The 12,689-nt window shown below is 35.5% G+C and overlaps 1 protein-coding gene across 1 annotated transcript in view; it reads left to right on the plus strand.

Moving 5' to 3' along the window:
- ARHGAP15 (Rho GTPase activating protein 15) overlaps nucleotides 1–12,689 on the plus strand; it is a 467,991-nt gene that overhangs the window by 362,581 nt on the left and 92,721 nt on the right. The window lies entirely within an intron of this gene.

A 12,689-nucleotide genomic window follows, 5' to 3' on the forward strand; every position in this document is an offset into this window, starting at 1 on the left:
GCTTAAAATAATTTTAACCATCTGGACTCTTTTTTCCCCTCCTCTCCTTTTGAGATGGGGGTGGGAAGAGAACATTTTAGTAAAGACTGATTTGCAGTCACAGAATGAATTTGGTTAATTTGATTACCACGACCGTTTACATGAATGTTACAAATAGTCTGTAATGTCTGAAGTTTTAAGGAACAAGCGGAGTTTCCTCTGTTAAGCTTCAAAAATGGAAATGAACCTAGGAAAGACAATAAAATTGCTCCCAATGGAATAAATACTTTGCTTATTGTTCCTCTTGACAGCAACACTGATGTATGTTACTAAAGGAAGAACTGAAGAGTGGTAGGGCTAGATGCCTCTGTTAGGCAAAATTTTCCACTTTAGTGCTGGAGTCAGGTTCCCTAGTTGTAGGGTAGTGAGAATGACATGCTTAAATTCCATGAGGACACAACACCTGCTGGCCATTTCATACAGCCGTGTTGTTGTGAGTTCTTTATGGCGCCTTCTGAATGCAGCTCAGCCAAAAGAAAAAAAAATGGAAACATGTTTGAAGAAACTCGAGAGTAACTTGCAAACATGTGTATCTTGAAGATAGCACGTTTCTAGCCTTATCAAAGTTTTTATGTTTCAGGGAGGTGGTCCCTGAGAACATAGTTCTTGAAGAGAGGTCTCTTGTTAAAAGTCAGACTGAGTATATGAGTCCTTGCTTCTCTAATGCTAAAAAGAGTGAGTTTTTACTTTAATGTTTGTGCTGTTTAGGAACATTTTGTTTTTAAAATTCAGAGACTAGTGTCTGGTTTTCTGGTTAAAAGTCTACTGAATGTCGAAGGCAGTTAGTAAATGTAAATGTTCTTAAACTTTCTCCAACTTGCCTTAGCATATTAAATGAATGTTTTAGTGGTTTTGCTATAAATAAATGTTATGAGGTTTTTATAACACTTAAAAATACCAGATTTGTACAGTTTTCTTTCTACATTAATGAGATACTAGCAATCACAAACAGGAGGAAAAAAATCTATGAAAAAATAGATAACGTATTGTAACATCCCTATTTTAGTAGCTTATGGAGAGACCTTTCTTCTGATTTATCATATACGGTAGCACTGGTTATATCCAATCTATTGTACATTAGGAACAATTTAGTATCACTTCATTTAAAATATGCAAGCTTTATACTGCGAGTAAAATGTGTAGCCACAAGGTAAAAGTAATATATATATATATATATATATATATATATATATATATATTAGTCTCATCATTAAAAAAAAAAGCCGCTAAAGTTACCATTAACCATTATGTCAGGTAACAAATATCTTCTCAATGTAACTCCAGACATTAAATCTGTCAAGAGGCATGCAGTAAAATAAATGTCTGGGATACCTTCATAAACAAAAATCTTATTTCCATAATTCATACAGCTGGCTGGCATTTATTGGCACGTCAGGTGCAATGGGGACATTTCAGGAACATTAACATGTACAGCATCATTTGTCAACAAAGCAACAATGTAAGCAAATCGTTCAGAACTCATACAGATTTACAGCTTTCTCTGCCAGCTGCTAATTACGGTGTGCTCTGCCTATTTGGTATGGTCTTTTTTTATTGGAAAATGACAAAGAGGTTATGGTATCCCAGTTTGGAATATAGATGTGGCTTTTAGTAATAATATGAGTGGTAACATGACCATACAGTTTAGAATTTTGGTCTAGTTTCGCAAGTCTTATAATTGATCAGTTCTGATTGATGAAGAACAAAGTGGTATTTAGTTACTTATGTAAGTAACCTCTACAAACAAAGAAATAATAAAATATCATAGAGCATAGAGAAGTATTATTTTAAAATGTTCTTTCTATTGACCATGACAGAGAATATTCACTTCTCACAGAAAATCTGATCCGTTGTTTGAGCAATTTTTACAATACTGTATACATTACAATTGACAAATATATTCTGAACAATGGTGAAGCCCGTTCAGTGAATAATAAAGATAAAAACTACAGCATTAAAAACAATATGAAGATACTGAGACAACCTGACAAAAGCCAAGTCTGTCAGATGTAGGGACCAAGATGTAAGTGTTGAATCTTTGCCTTCATCGATCATTATTTAAAAAGATGTGTGTGTGTGTATATATATATCTACACTTGCATTTTATCTATATATATATAATATATATATAATTTATATATATAAAAGGGCAAGTTAATGATGGAAAATCAGCTTTACTTAGCAATTTCAGGCTTTGCTCAGTTTGCATTTCAATCTTAGAAAAATAACATTAATAGAGGCCTGTACTTCTAATTTATAAATGAAATATGCACTCACAATTACAGTACCTGATATTTAACTCTTATGTAAAAGGATCCATTAGCTAAATAGATATTTAGAAACATAAAATCTGCATACAGTTCTATTTCTTAATTTCAGTGCATGAACAGTAACTACTGTCAAAGTTAAGATCTTGACCATTTAACTTTTTAAAGAAAAAAATATAATTAGACCACATTATGGATTAATCTCTTGCCAGTTTTCATTTTTTAAATCAAAGTAATTTTAGACCTTGGAACCACATAATTTTATGCAAAGTATGTTTTTGCCAACCTTATTAAAATCTTTAAGGGCCATATTTTCTATAGGCTTCCAAAAATGCTCCCACAAAAATGTGTGGGTGCATCCATCTGTGCACATGAATTGGATAGTTAGGAGCATAATTACCTGATTTTGTATGTGTGAATGTAGGTGTTTGAGTACAAGTAAAGTGAACCATACATTTTGCAGTGCATTTTTAATGTGCATTGAAAATGTTCCCCTATAATGTTCCATAGCTTGGAAATTAGATTTCCCAATTTTACATCCTTTACAACTTTGCTTAAGTATGAGAATAATCTTCCTAATATACCTGAAATAGCTCTTTGGGGTAGGTGCCAGCTTTCTGTTCTATGCTTGTACAGTATCTAACACAAAGGGGTCCTGGTCCTTGGGGCTCCTAGCACAGCAATATTATGATTGTAATTATAATTATTATTGCATAAAAATAATAGTGATATAAGTTGGTCTGATGTATCAGTATCAATGAGGTGTACCACAGAACACAGTGGTTCAGGTGTCATCTCAGGCACTGTATGAGTCTTGCCATGGTACTTTCCATGTAATAAACCCCATTGGCTCCAATTCCAGAGGAGATTGTTTGCCTGTTCTGCTAACTGATGTGGCTGAATTAGTGCATTAGGTTTGTAAAAAGGGGCTCTTAATAAAGATGTGTGCATGAATCCATAATCACCTGCAAATAAAAGTATCCATTCCTTGTAAGTAATTTACTCTCCTGTAAAGATACAATATAGACTAGATTCCTACTCTGGAAGACTGGAAAGCTTGACATCAGGCTCCACAAAATGATGAATTCCCTACCATGTAAAGGAACAGTTTTGTATATTTCAGAGAATCATGGTGACTTCTCAAAACCCCTTCTACCAAAAAGAAATTGGAAGAGCACCCTGTCATCCAGAAATCCCCAGCTGCCCTATACTAGATCACAGAGCAGTCCAACACAGAACTGACACCAGGCTCAGGGAGCCATTAACAACTCTTACGTACACCCCTTTCTCATCTGTGCCCACTGCTGTTTGGTCACAGTGCAGGAACTGTGTTCATAATCTTGTGTGGGTTTACTGTTTAATTCCTCCCATTGAAATACATGGGCAGAATTAAATATCAAATATGTAGAGTTAATTCCAGCAGTTCTTTCACTTGCAAGGTCCCTTTGAATGGAATGGGAAGTCTATATGAGGAATAACAGCAGGATTAGGCCCATAGAGTTATGTTTATTTAATTTCCGCCAGGTATTTCAGCATGGAGGTGGGTTGGGAAGGGTGGGGGGTTTCAATACCAAAACCCACAGCCATTAATTACACCATAGAACAGTAAAAATATATACTCTGATTTTTAAAACATTTAGTAACATCTTGAAAAACCACTATAGATGTAGTATACAGTATAGCAATTTACACAGATCTCTCTGATATTGTAACAGAGTCATCCTATGGTACCAAAAGCCTTACTAAAATATATTAAAATCAGACTTTATATTGCAATATTTGGATGCTCAACTTTATTTAATTTTGGTGGGTTTTTATTCTTTTCTCTTTGTTCATTTGTTGGTTTATTTGAAGGGGAAGCGCTTGTTCGCTATCCCTTGATCCTATATGGTTACTTTTCTCCTTGCCCCATTTATATTCACTTGCCTAATAATAAGAGGCATTATCTTATATCCATATTTAATTTTATTATGTCACCACTATTACAAGAAAACGATGTTCTTTTCAAACATTTTAATGCATTTAGTATTTCACTAGTCATCAGTTAAACCATTTTTTCTCTTTATTGGATCTGAATTATAAATCAAGTGGTCTTTGTATAGGATACTGTATATGAATGTACAGTATATCATTATGATGTATCCTATAATAATGTATCTTAGAAGTGAAAACTAAAGATGGTGGTTTAAAGTGCTGAGGGAGAGAAAAAATTGGAAACATCTGTTAGAACTAGAGAAGACTTTTCATTAAAGTTTGTCATGTGTGTTTGATAGAAAGACCACACAGGGCCATATTCTGCTCTCATTTACATCCATCCATGATAATGGGTCATGGCTCATTATTCTATCTTGAATGGAAAAGTCACTGTTGATAAAGATACTAAAAAGCCAGCCTAGCACTGTGGGTCTGGCGTAACAACAGCACTTCAGGAAACCTGAGTCCTGCAATGGAGTTGGGATTCACACTTTTTGGATAAGCAGAGACTGAATGCATTATAAAAGTGACACGCTTAGTCCCTGGAATGGTGCTAACAGTTATATTGCACATACTGTGATTCCTGCTGGCATATCCATGTGGGGAGACTGGTACAGGTTTTGGAGAAAATCTCTTCACTTAGCCCTCAGCCACTTAGTGCAAAGGGGTCAAAGTGTTGGAAATCAAAAGAAATAAGCCCATGTTGAAGTGATTGGAGTGAAAATTCCCATTACCTACTACCATGGAGTTGGGAGGCACACGAAACAAAATTTCCTTTTCCCGGGTACTGTGGCAAAGATGGGAGAGATCTGTCTCAATGACAGATACAAACATCATTAGAAACATTGAAAGCCATTTGGTTTAATGTGACTGTTTTGAAACACATTAAAGTGGCAAAATTACATAAGAAACTGCACCTTAAATGATCCAGGTATAATTTTATCAACAAGAGGCATCTGGAATACGCATAGAGATAGCACTTTTCCTAGGGCCTGTCTATATTATGAAATTTGTAGTAATGTAGCTACACAGACGTAGCTGCATCAATGCAAATGCCCTATTGAAGACATGCTGATAATGTAGCTTTTCCCAGTGTGAAACAGTCCTGTTGAGACACTTACATACCCTTGCAATAGCCACTATATATATATAGACCTCATGAGAAGCATCTGTGATGCTAGCTACCCTTTCATGGGTGTGTGTGTCCCTACTTCATCTTTATACCAACCTGTCTTCAACCTTACCAACCTGTAAAGCTGATTGGGCCCATAGTGAAATAAATTCTGTTTGAGTGGCCGAACTACAGCAAGCAGTTCCTCAAGGGGATCCACCTGTGGTACAGACCCACCAGACCCCTTTCAGCATGAGTTATGGTTAAAAACCCGTATCTGGCCCTGAAAATGCAGTCTTTACACATTCCCTTCTGTCACAGAGCTGTCTCTAAGACGTATTGTATACATGGTAATGTCCAATATTATGCAATCAAATATATCAATCATAGGGGCCAATGTGATTTACCTTTGAGTCAATGGAAAACAGAATATTGCGTATTGATTTTGTTTAGTCTGTTACTATTGTCGATGGAGTACAAGCTGATACAAATAGAATGAATCAACTAGAAGCTGACTGTGTGCCTCAGTGAGTCATGTGAAGTAGGTTTCTCATATCCTTTATCTTCACACACAGCCAGTGAGACAAGAGTGCTACTGTCTTCTGCTGGCGCAGGGAGTTACCTCGGGCTATGCTGGAAAATGCTTTTTTCTTATTTTTAGACCTGAATCAGTCCATGCCTCTAAATGTATTCCTGTGAATACAGATGCCACTTTGTTGTAGTACTCATGGGAAGGCAATAGTGTAACCTGTTTGGATGCAGCTGCAGACCACCTGTAGAGAAAGTCAAATTAGGGAGAGACCCCACTGTTCTCTGCATTAATGCTTTCTGTATTGTTGTTTCTCCCCTTCCCCCACCCCATCTCCTCTTCTATGTATCTTTCTCAACTGGGGAGTTAGGGAGCACATTTTAAGGCCTTCTGTCCCTTTAAGGCATGTAGAGATTGAAAGAACTCTAGGATTTGAAAGACTTTAAAAACTCCCCAGTCACCAATGAATGATGTTGATGCAGAGAAACTTAAAATTGTTAAAATGAGTTGTCATCTTGATTTTCTTGCAGTTTTTGTTTATTTGGTGAACTTTGAGCATCTGCACTTAAAAAACACATTTAAGTCTATCCAAAGTGATTGCATTTTAAAGGGATCTGCCTTTAATGGAAAAGTGGATGTCAAGAACCAAAGCCCGTCTTGCTGCAGTTGTTTCATCATCTGTAAATGGGAAAAAAAACCTCATCTAACAAAAGAAAGTAGAGCTGCTCTAAATTAAATGACTACACACTTTGTTCATATGAAAATTAATGAACATGTAAAATGAACTAACTGATCTTAATGACACCAGAATATCCTTCAAATATGAACTGGACTGAGTTTAGGATCGATGGATAGCTAGGCAGATAGACCAATTTGGGGGCTTTATGAGCCATTGTGTGTAAGTTGAAGTTTGTGTTGTATTATTTTGTGAATCTGGTCTGACTCAGACTCACAACATTCAGAGCACCTAATTAAACTAAGCTTTTCAGTGTTTACCAAACTGCAATATTATCATGCAAAATGATGCACCATTCTACCTTTTGTCATTTAGAAGGTGACAGACCTGAAAATATCATTGGAATATATTTTGTCACCACTTTTCTTTTATTGGGAGCCCAAATTTAGCATTATTCATTGCTGTCCTGGGTAAAGCATGAAGTGCTTCCTCATTATGAATTTCTTTGGTATCAGCATTCATTGCAATGGTGCTGATGATACTGAATTTAATTGGTATTAATGTGCAGGGTCATGTGTACTTTCCTCAAAGTTTCTGTGTAACTTTTCACTGATTGAAATTAAACTGAAGTGTTGCTGTGTACACTGCAAGTTAATGGTGACAACGTTGAGCCAGCTTCGAAGCTCAGATGCATGGCACGCATCCCAAGAAATCTGCTACGATGCTCCCACATACATCTATGCATATTTTTATGGTACAAGAGACATAAGGTGTGGAAAAGGAGCAGTCTCTCTTAGGGGGATGCAACAACCCTATCTGCCAGTCATCCTGCCTCTGCTGTTCTATTCCTTTTACAGCCATTCTTCCTTTCCGGTATCTGTATCTTTTATTAAATTGTTTAGGAAGGTGAAGAACAAAAGATTAATGAACTAATTTGCCTGGTTCTTTGATTGTTGGGGAAATGCCTCATGTTTGATTTAGGTAGGGGTGTACTTACTGATGAGTGGCCATCTTATTTACTAAATTTTTTAGTACATGACCAACTTATTCACTGAGCCATTTTTGCAAGTCAGTAGTGAAATTAACCATCTGATTTAAGGGCCCAGTGCTGCTATTGTTAGGTACATGGAACTCTCATTGAAGTTAAGGGGAGTTTTGTTTGTACATTGGAGGTAGGATGAGGGAAGTGAGTACTCTCCATGACAGTGCATTCATAAGACATTTTTTAAGGACAGAATGGGTACTAGTAAATTATTTTATGTGGCTACTGGAAAGGTGTTTTGACATAACACACCTGAATTAATAACTGTTTATAGAACTGTAATGCATAATAATGTCCTTGAACATTCTGCTCATTCTTCGAGGTGACTTTTAAAAATTATTAGTTTTCTCATTGTAAAATTGATCAAATCTGTTTTTACCATAAAATAATCTAGATAGTAAACATAAGAGTGCTTTAAAAAACAACAGATTATTTATTACATGAATCAATCAAATACAATACAATACAGGTACAATAACAAAGTCAAAGTTAAAACCACAAAATATTAACAAAGCCCCAAAATCTAACTATTTTGTATTGCATGCTGTTTTAATGACTGTGATTTTAAAATATGCTTAATTCCAAAGAGATTGCATGTTTCATATAAAAATTGCTATGATATAAAATATATATTTCCTTAAAATGTACTCGTTATATCCAAAGGACTGTGAAGTATTAGCCTTTTAATACATATTTATCTTTTTGTGCAGATGATTACTTTTTCATTTTAATTGCTCACATTTCCTGTTCTGATCTTAAGGTTTTATAGTAGGCAAGCCGTGACACAAAGAAAAAAGATTTTATTTGTTTGTTAACTGTCTTCAGAAGTCCTAATTTGGCCAATGTGTTCTGCTGCAAAGTCTTGGAATGTTGTCTTGCAGTTTCAACAGTGATCTTATTTGGCTTCCCAGAAACTATGGTGCCTGGAGGATGCTATGAAAACAAGGACTGCCTTGTTAACAAGTAGAAAACTCTCAAAAACAAGATAGAATCCTGATATAAATCATAATTTAGATGCACAGAGCTATGTTCACAACCACACTAACGTAATTCATTTACTTCTAGTTATTACTTATCTCCACCAGAACTACTAAGTTCAGGAATGCAGCTGCCTTGTGCCTTGTGATTCCTGGGGTTATGGAAGAATGACATCACTAAATTTAAGCATATTACCATGCTGACATAGTGGCACCTTGTTTTCCCTTCCACAGATAGAGCTAGGATTGTGTTCTACCCCCCCCCCCCCCCGTTCTTCCAAAGAATACCTTTTTTTCCCCTTCCCAGCAGCTGCTATATGAAAGGTTGCAAATGTCACTTCAACTAATGATGAATGATGCTTGACCTCTGGACCTGTTACTCTGAATTTTATGCAATGCTAAATTAATATGAAAGATCTCAACTAGAAAGACTTCAGCTATTATGCATGCAGCAGAAATTATATCATGTTAACCAATCTGCATATTTTTCTGACCATGGTAAAATGTAGAGCTGTGCTAAGATATAATGTGTATTTCCATGCAAGATTAATATCTTTTAGTTCTAAAAATATTTTTGGAAAGCAAATCAGTTTGTTACAAACATTGTCAAAAGGGCAGCTAGCCCACATGTCTTTGTTGTTTGTGTTTGAATATAATTAATTATGTAAAGCAATAGTTAGTGAGAGCTTAACAATTAGTAGAATCTGTCAAGTAGTCACATGGAAATTACTAACTAATTGAACTACTGGTCTTTTATTGTTTCAGGAAGCAGCATTGAGTGTCATTCTTTTTATCTCATAACTTTGTTGTTATCACACATCTCATTTTTTAAGAAAGGTATGCTTCATAGTAGACTAATACATAAATAACCCTGCTGGTAATTTCACAGTGTGCAAAAGTGTTTGAAATAAAAACACCTGTTTTAATTACTATTCAGATTTGCTCAGTTAAAAATGATAATTCTGTTCCAGTTATAAGACATTTTAAAGCTTTGAGTTTCCATCTGTATCTTATATTATGATGTTCCAGGATTGTTGTGAGTTAATTATGTTAACTTAGGAAACATTGCTTGCATTTAGAATGAAAAACTTCAGCTTGAATAGACAGAAAAGCAGATGCTATCTTTCTTGTCAATTGCTTTGTTGTGTGCTGCCTTGAAACTTTTCATATAATTTTGTACCCAAAAGGAAGTATGAATTTTTGAATGTCTCTGTAAGCTACCCAATATTTTAATATATCTTTTGGGGGAATAGGGTGTGTGGGCACCCGTGTATCTCTAGGTATATCAATACACTACAGGTATGAAAAAATTCTACTTTATACTTAAATTATCAAGTTATGCTTATCTGTTCCCAAAATTAATTTTAGGAAAAACAGCTAGTAAAATGTGTCCAAAGTTTTTGAATAGTCTCACCCTTGTGGTTTTTTTTTCCCCCCATCATGCCAGGAATTATAATTGTAACAAGAAGAACTAAAATATTAGGGGAAGAACTGTGTAAACCAAAAATATGGATGCAAACATACACAGTTAAAGTATCATGAATGAACATGCAGTTCCTGTCTTAGAACATGATGAACATTTCTACTTGTGTAAGGTTGCAGGGAAAGGCATGACTTTAATAACTACTCCCAACCACACAAAGGGCCATGTCTCCTATTTTCACTTGAAACTATGAGGAATGTGTAGAAAACTGAAGGAAAACTAATCACGCGGCATTAATCATCTTCATTTCATTGGACTAGTTCTTTGCCAAAGAGGAACTGTAAAACTTACTGATGTACTTTCATGTGCCCGTCATGTAGTTTATTTCCATGTAAGGTTAAATAAGCAAGGGTGAACACAGAATAACACATGGTGTTTTGGCAGGGTAAGCAGAGCCATGTTTTCAAGCATGCCATGCCATCTTTGTCCTGTCTACCCCAGCTCAACCTTTTTTGCTATTAAGCATGGCCCAAGCAAGTCATGCCACAAAGATTTGTGGGGAAAGAGATAAAAAGATTCTTCATGTGTAATTTGTTCCTCCACATTTCCTATAGACACATGTATATGTGAACACAAATTTGGTCCTTAAGGCATGATTTTCTTATTTTTAAGAACTCAATATTCATTTGACATGGGTACAGTAGGCGCTATTAAAAAGTCAACATTTGCAAGCAATTACTCTACATTCATCTCTGAATATGCCACCTCACCCTGTGGCTAGATCAAGAAATGACTATGGCATCCCTGACATCAGAATGTGATAACTGCTGGCAAATGTTGATTTTTTTTTAAATGATAACCACTGCAGCACCACATTTATGTCCATGATCATACAAAGGACTACGTCTATTTCAGTTTTAGACCCTCAGCTGGTAGAAATCAGTGTAGCTCCAATGAAGTTGGTGGAGCTATGTCAATTTACACCTGATGAGTGTCTGATCAGCTGAGTACGGGTTATCTGACTCTCACATTGCACATGAGTATTTGTGTGTGTGGTGGTTTAGCCATTGAATTGTACATAGTAATAAATTATTAAAATGAAAGACTCATTTTGAAAACTTTTACACTGCTCTGTAACTTTAAAACATGTAGTTTAAAGATAAACTTTGAAAATCAATAACATCAATGAGGGCCAGATTCTTTTCAGATTAAAGAGACAGAGCAAATCGAGATGATAATTATTATAATTAGACTTCATTATTAATATTAGAAAACCTACCAATGCATGTGAATAGGATATTTTTTCATGGAAGTTATAAAGTCTTCCCCCTTGAAAGTTTTATTTTATGCATGTAAAATGATCATCTCATGTCCTGATTCAGTTAAGTTTAAGCACATATCAAACCTTAAACATGTAGGTAGTCCCATTCACGGCAAGCCTTAGATGCAAGCAAGTTAAACAAGGTTTTTTTTAAATGAAGAATGTAAAATAAGTTAAGTGCTGGGGGTTATTTGTTTACTTTAAATAAATGAAAAGTTTTCCAAAGCAGAGTGAACCAAATATCCACATGTATCCTTCATAAAAAAAAAGTGATAGGAAGTTGATAATTCAGGAAACTAATAACGGGTAGAAGATCCTGTTCCCTCTAAGTCACCAGTTATGGGGTTTGTCTTCACCCCAAAGTTTTACCATTTATACCCATATAGTTATAGTGGTATAGTCAAACCCAGTATATCTCTCAGTGCGGACATTCTTATTCTGAAATAAAAATGGCCTTTTTTCAGTATAGTTTATATGCCACATAAAGTAAACTGAAAAAGCCACTCTGATTCTGAAATGAGTGTGTCTACACAGGGGGCTATTCCAATATATTTATAGCTATGTAAATTAACACCTTAGTGTATACCAGTATAACTTTCCCATATAGACAAGCCCTAAATCTAGCCCAGAACAGTAGCAAGTGAACACAGTAGCTGTCTGGTGGCTGATAAGTGGCCTATCTGACATGAGTTTAGTAGGCTCAGTCGAGTTCCTAGCTATATGTAGCACAACTGAAAATAATTGTTACCTTAGGTGACGTTCTCAACAAAGGTGTCAAGCGCTGAGTGTGTGGAGAGGAAGACTGACCTACCTTTTTACCTCAAAAAAGGTTTGAAGCATGTTGATGAGGCAGTGTAAGGAAATTTCTATTATATGGATAAAGAGACTTTGGTTTCCTGGGCAGTCTGATCTGCATTTTTCAAGAGTACTGAATTCCCTACAAATAAATCAGTTAAATAATATAAAAAGAAAAGGTCAGGTATAAGTGCTATAAACAGCCAATTAAAATAATGAAGGGAATTTCCTTTTAGTTTGAGTAACTTGAATAAAGTGCTTAAAATGACCTCTTCCAAACCAGAGGACAGTACAGAATAAAAATTAAGCCTTATTCATAAGTTAAAGTGCAAATCCCATGGTTGATTAGAGATATGGTCTGTTTGAAATAGTTACAGTTTCAGACTTCCTCTTCTACTATCAGCGGGTGGAGACCAACATAATCCAATTAATTGTAATTCCCTTTTGTGGCACTGGTAAAGTGGTGAATGATACTATAAATCCATTGAAGTCTTATCTTTGGTCAGATAATCCAAATGGATTCACATTATGAAAC

Source organism: Lepidochelys olivacea, assembly GCF_965140295.1.
Source record: "Lepidochelys olivacea isolate rLepOli2 genome assembly, chromosome: 11".
In the NCBI taxonomy this organism is placed as follows: Eukaryota; Metazoa; Chordata; order Testudines; family Cheloniidae; genus Lepidochelys; species Lepidochelys olivacea.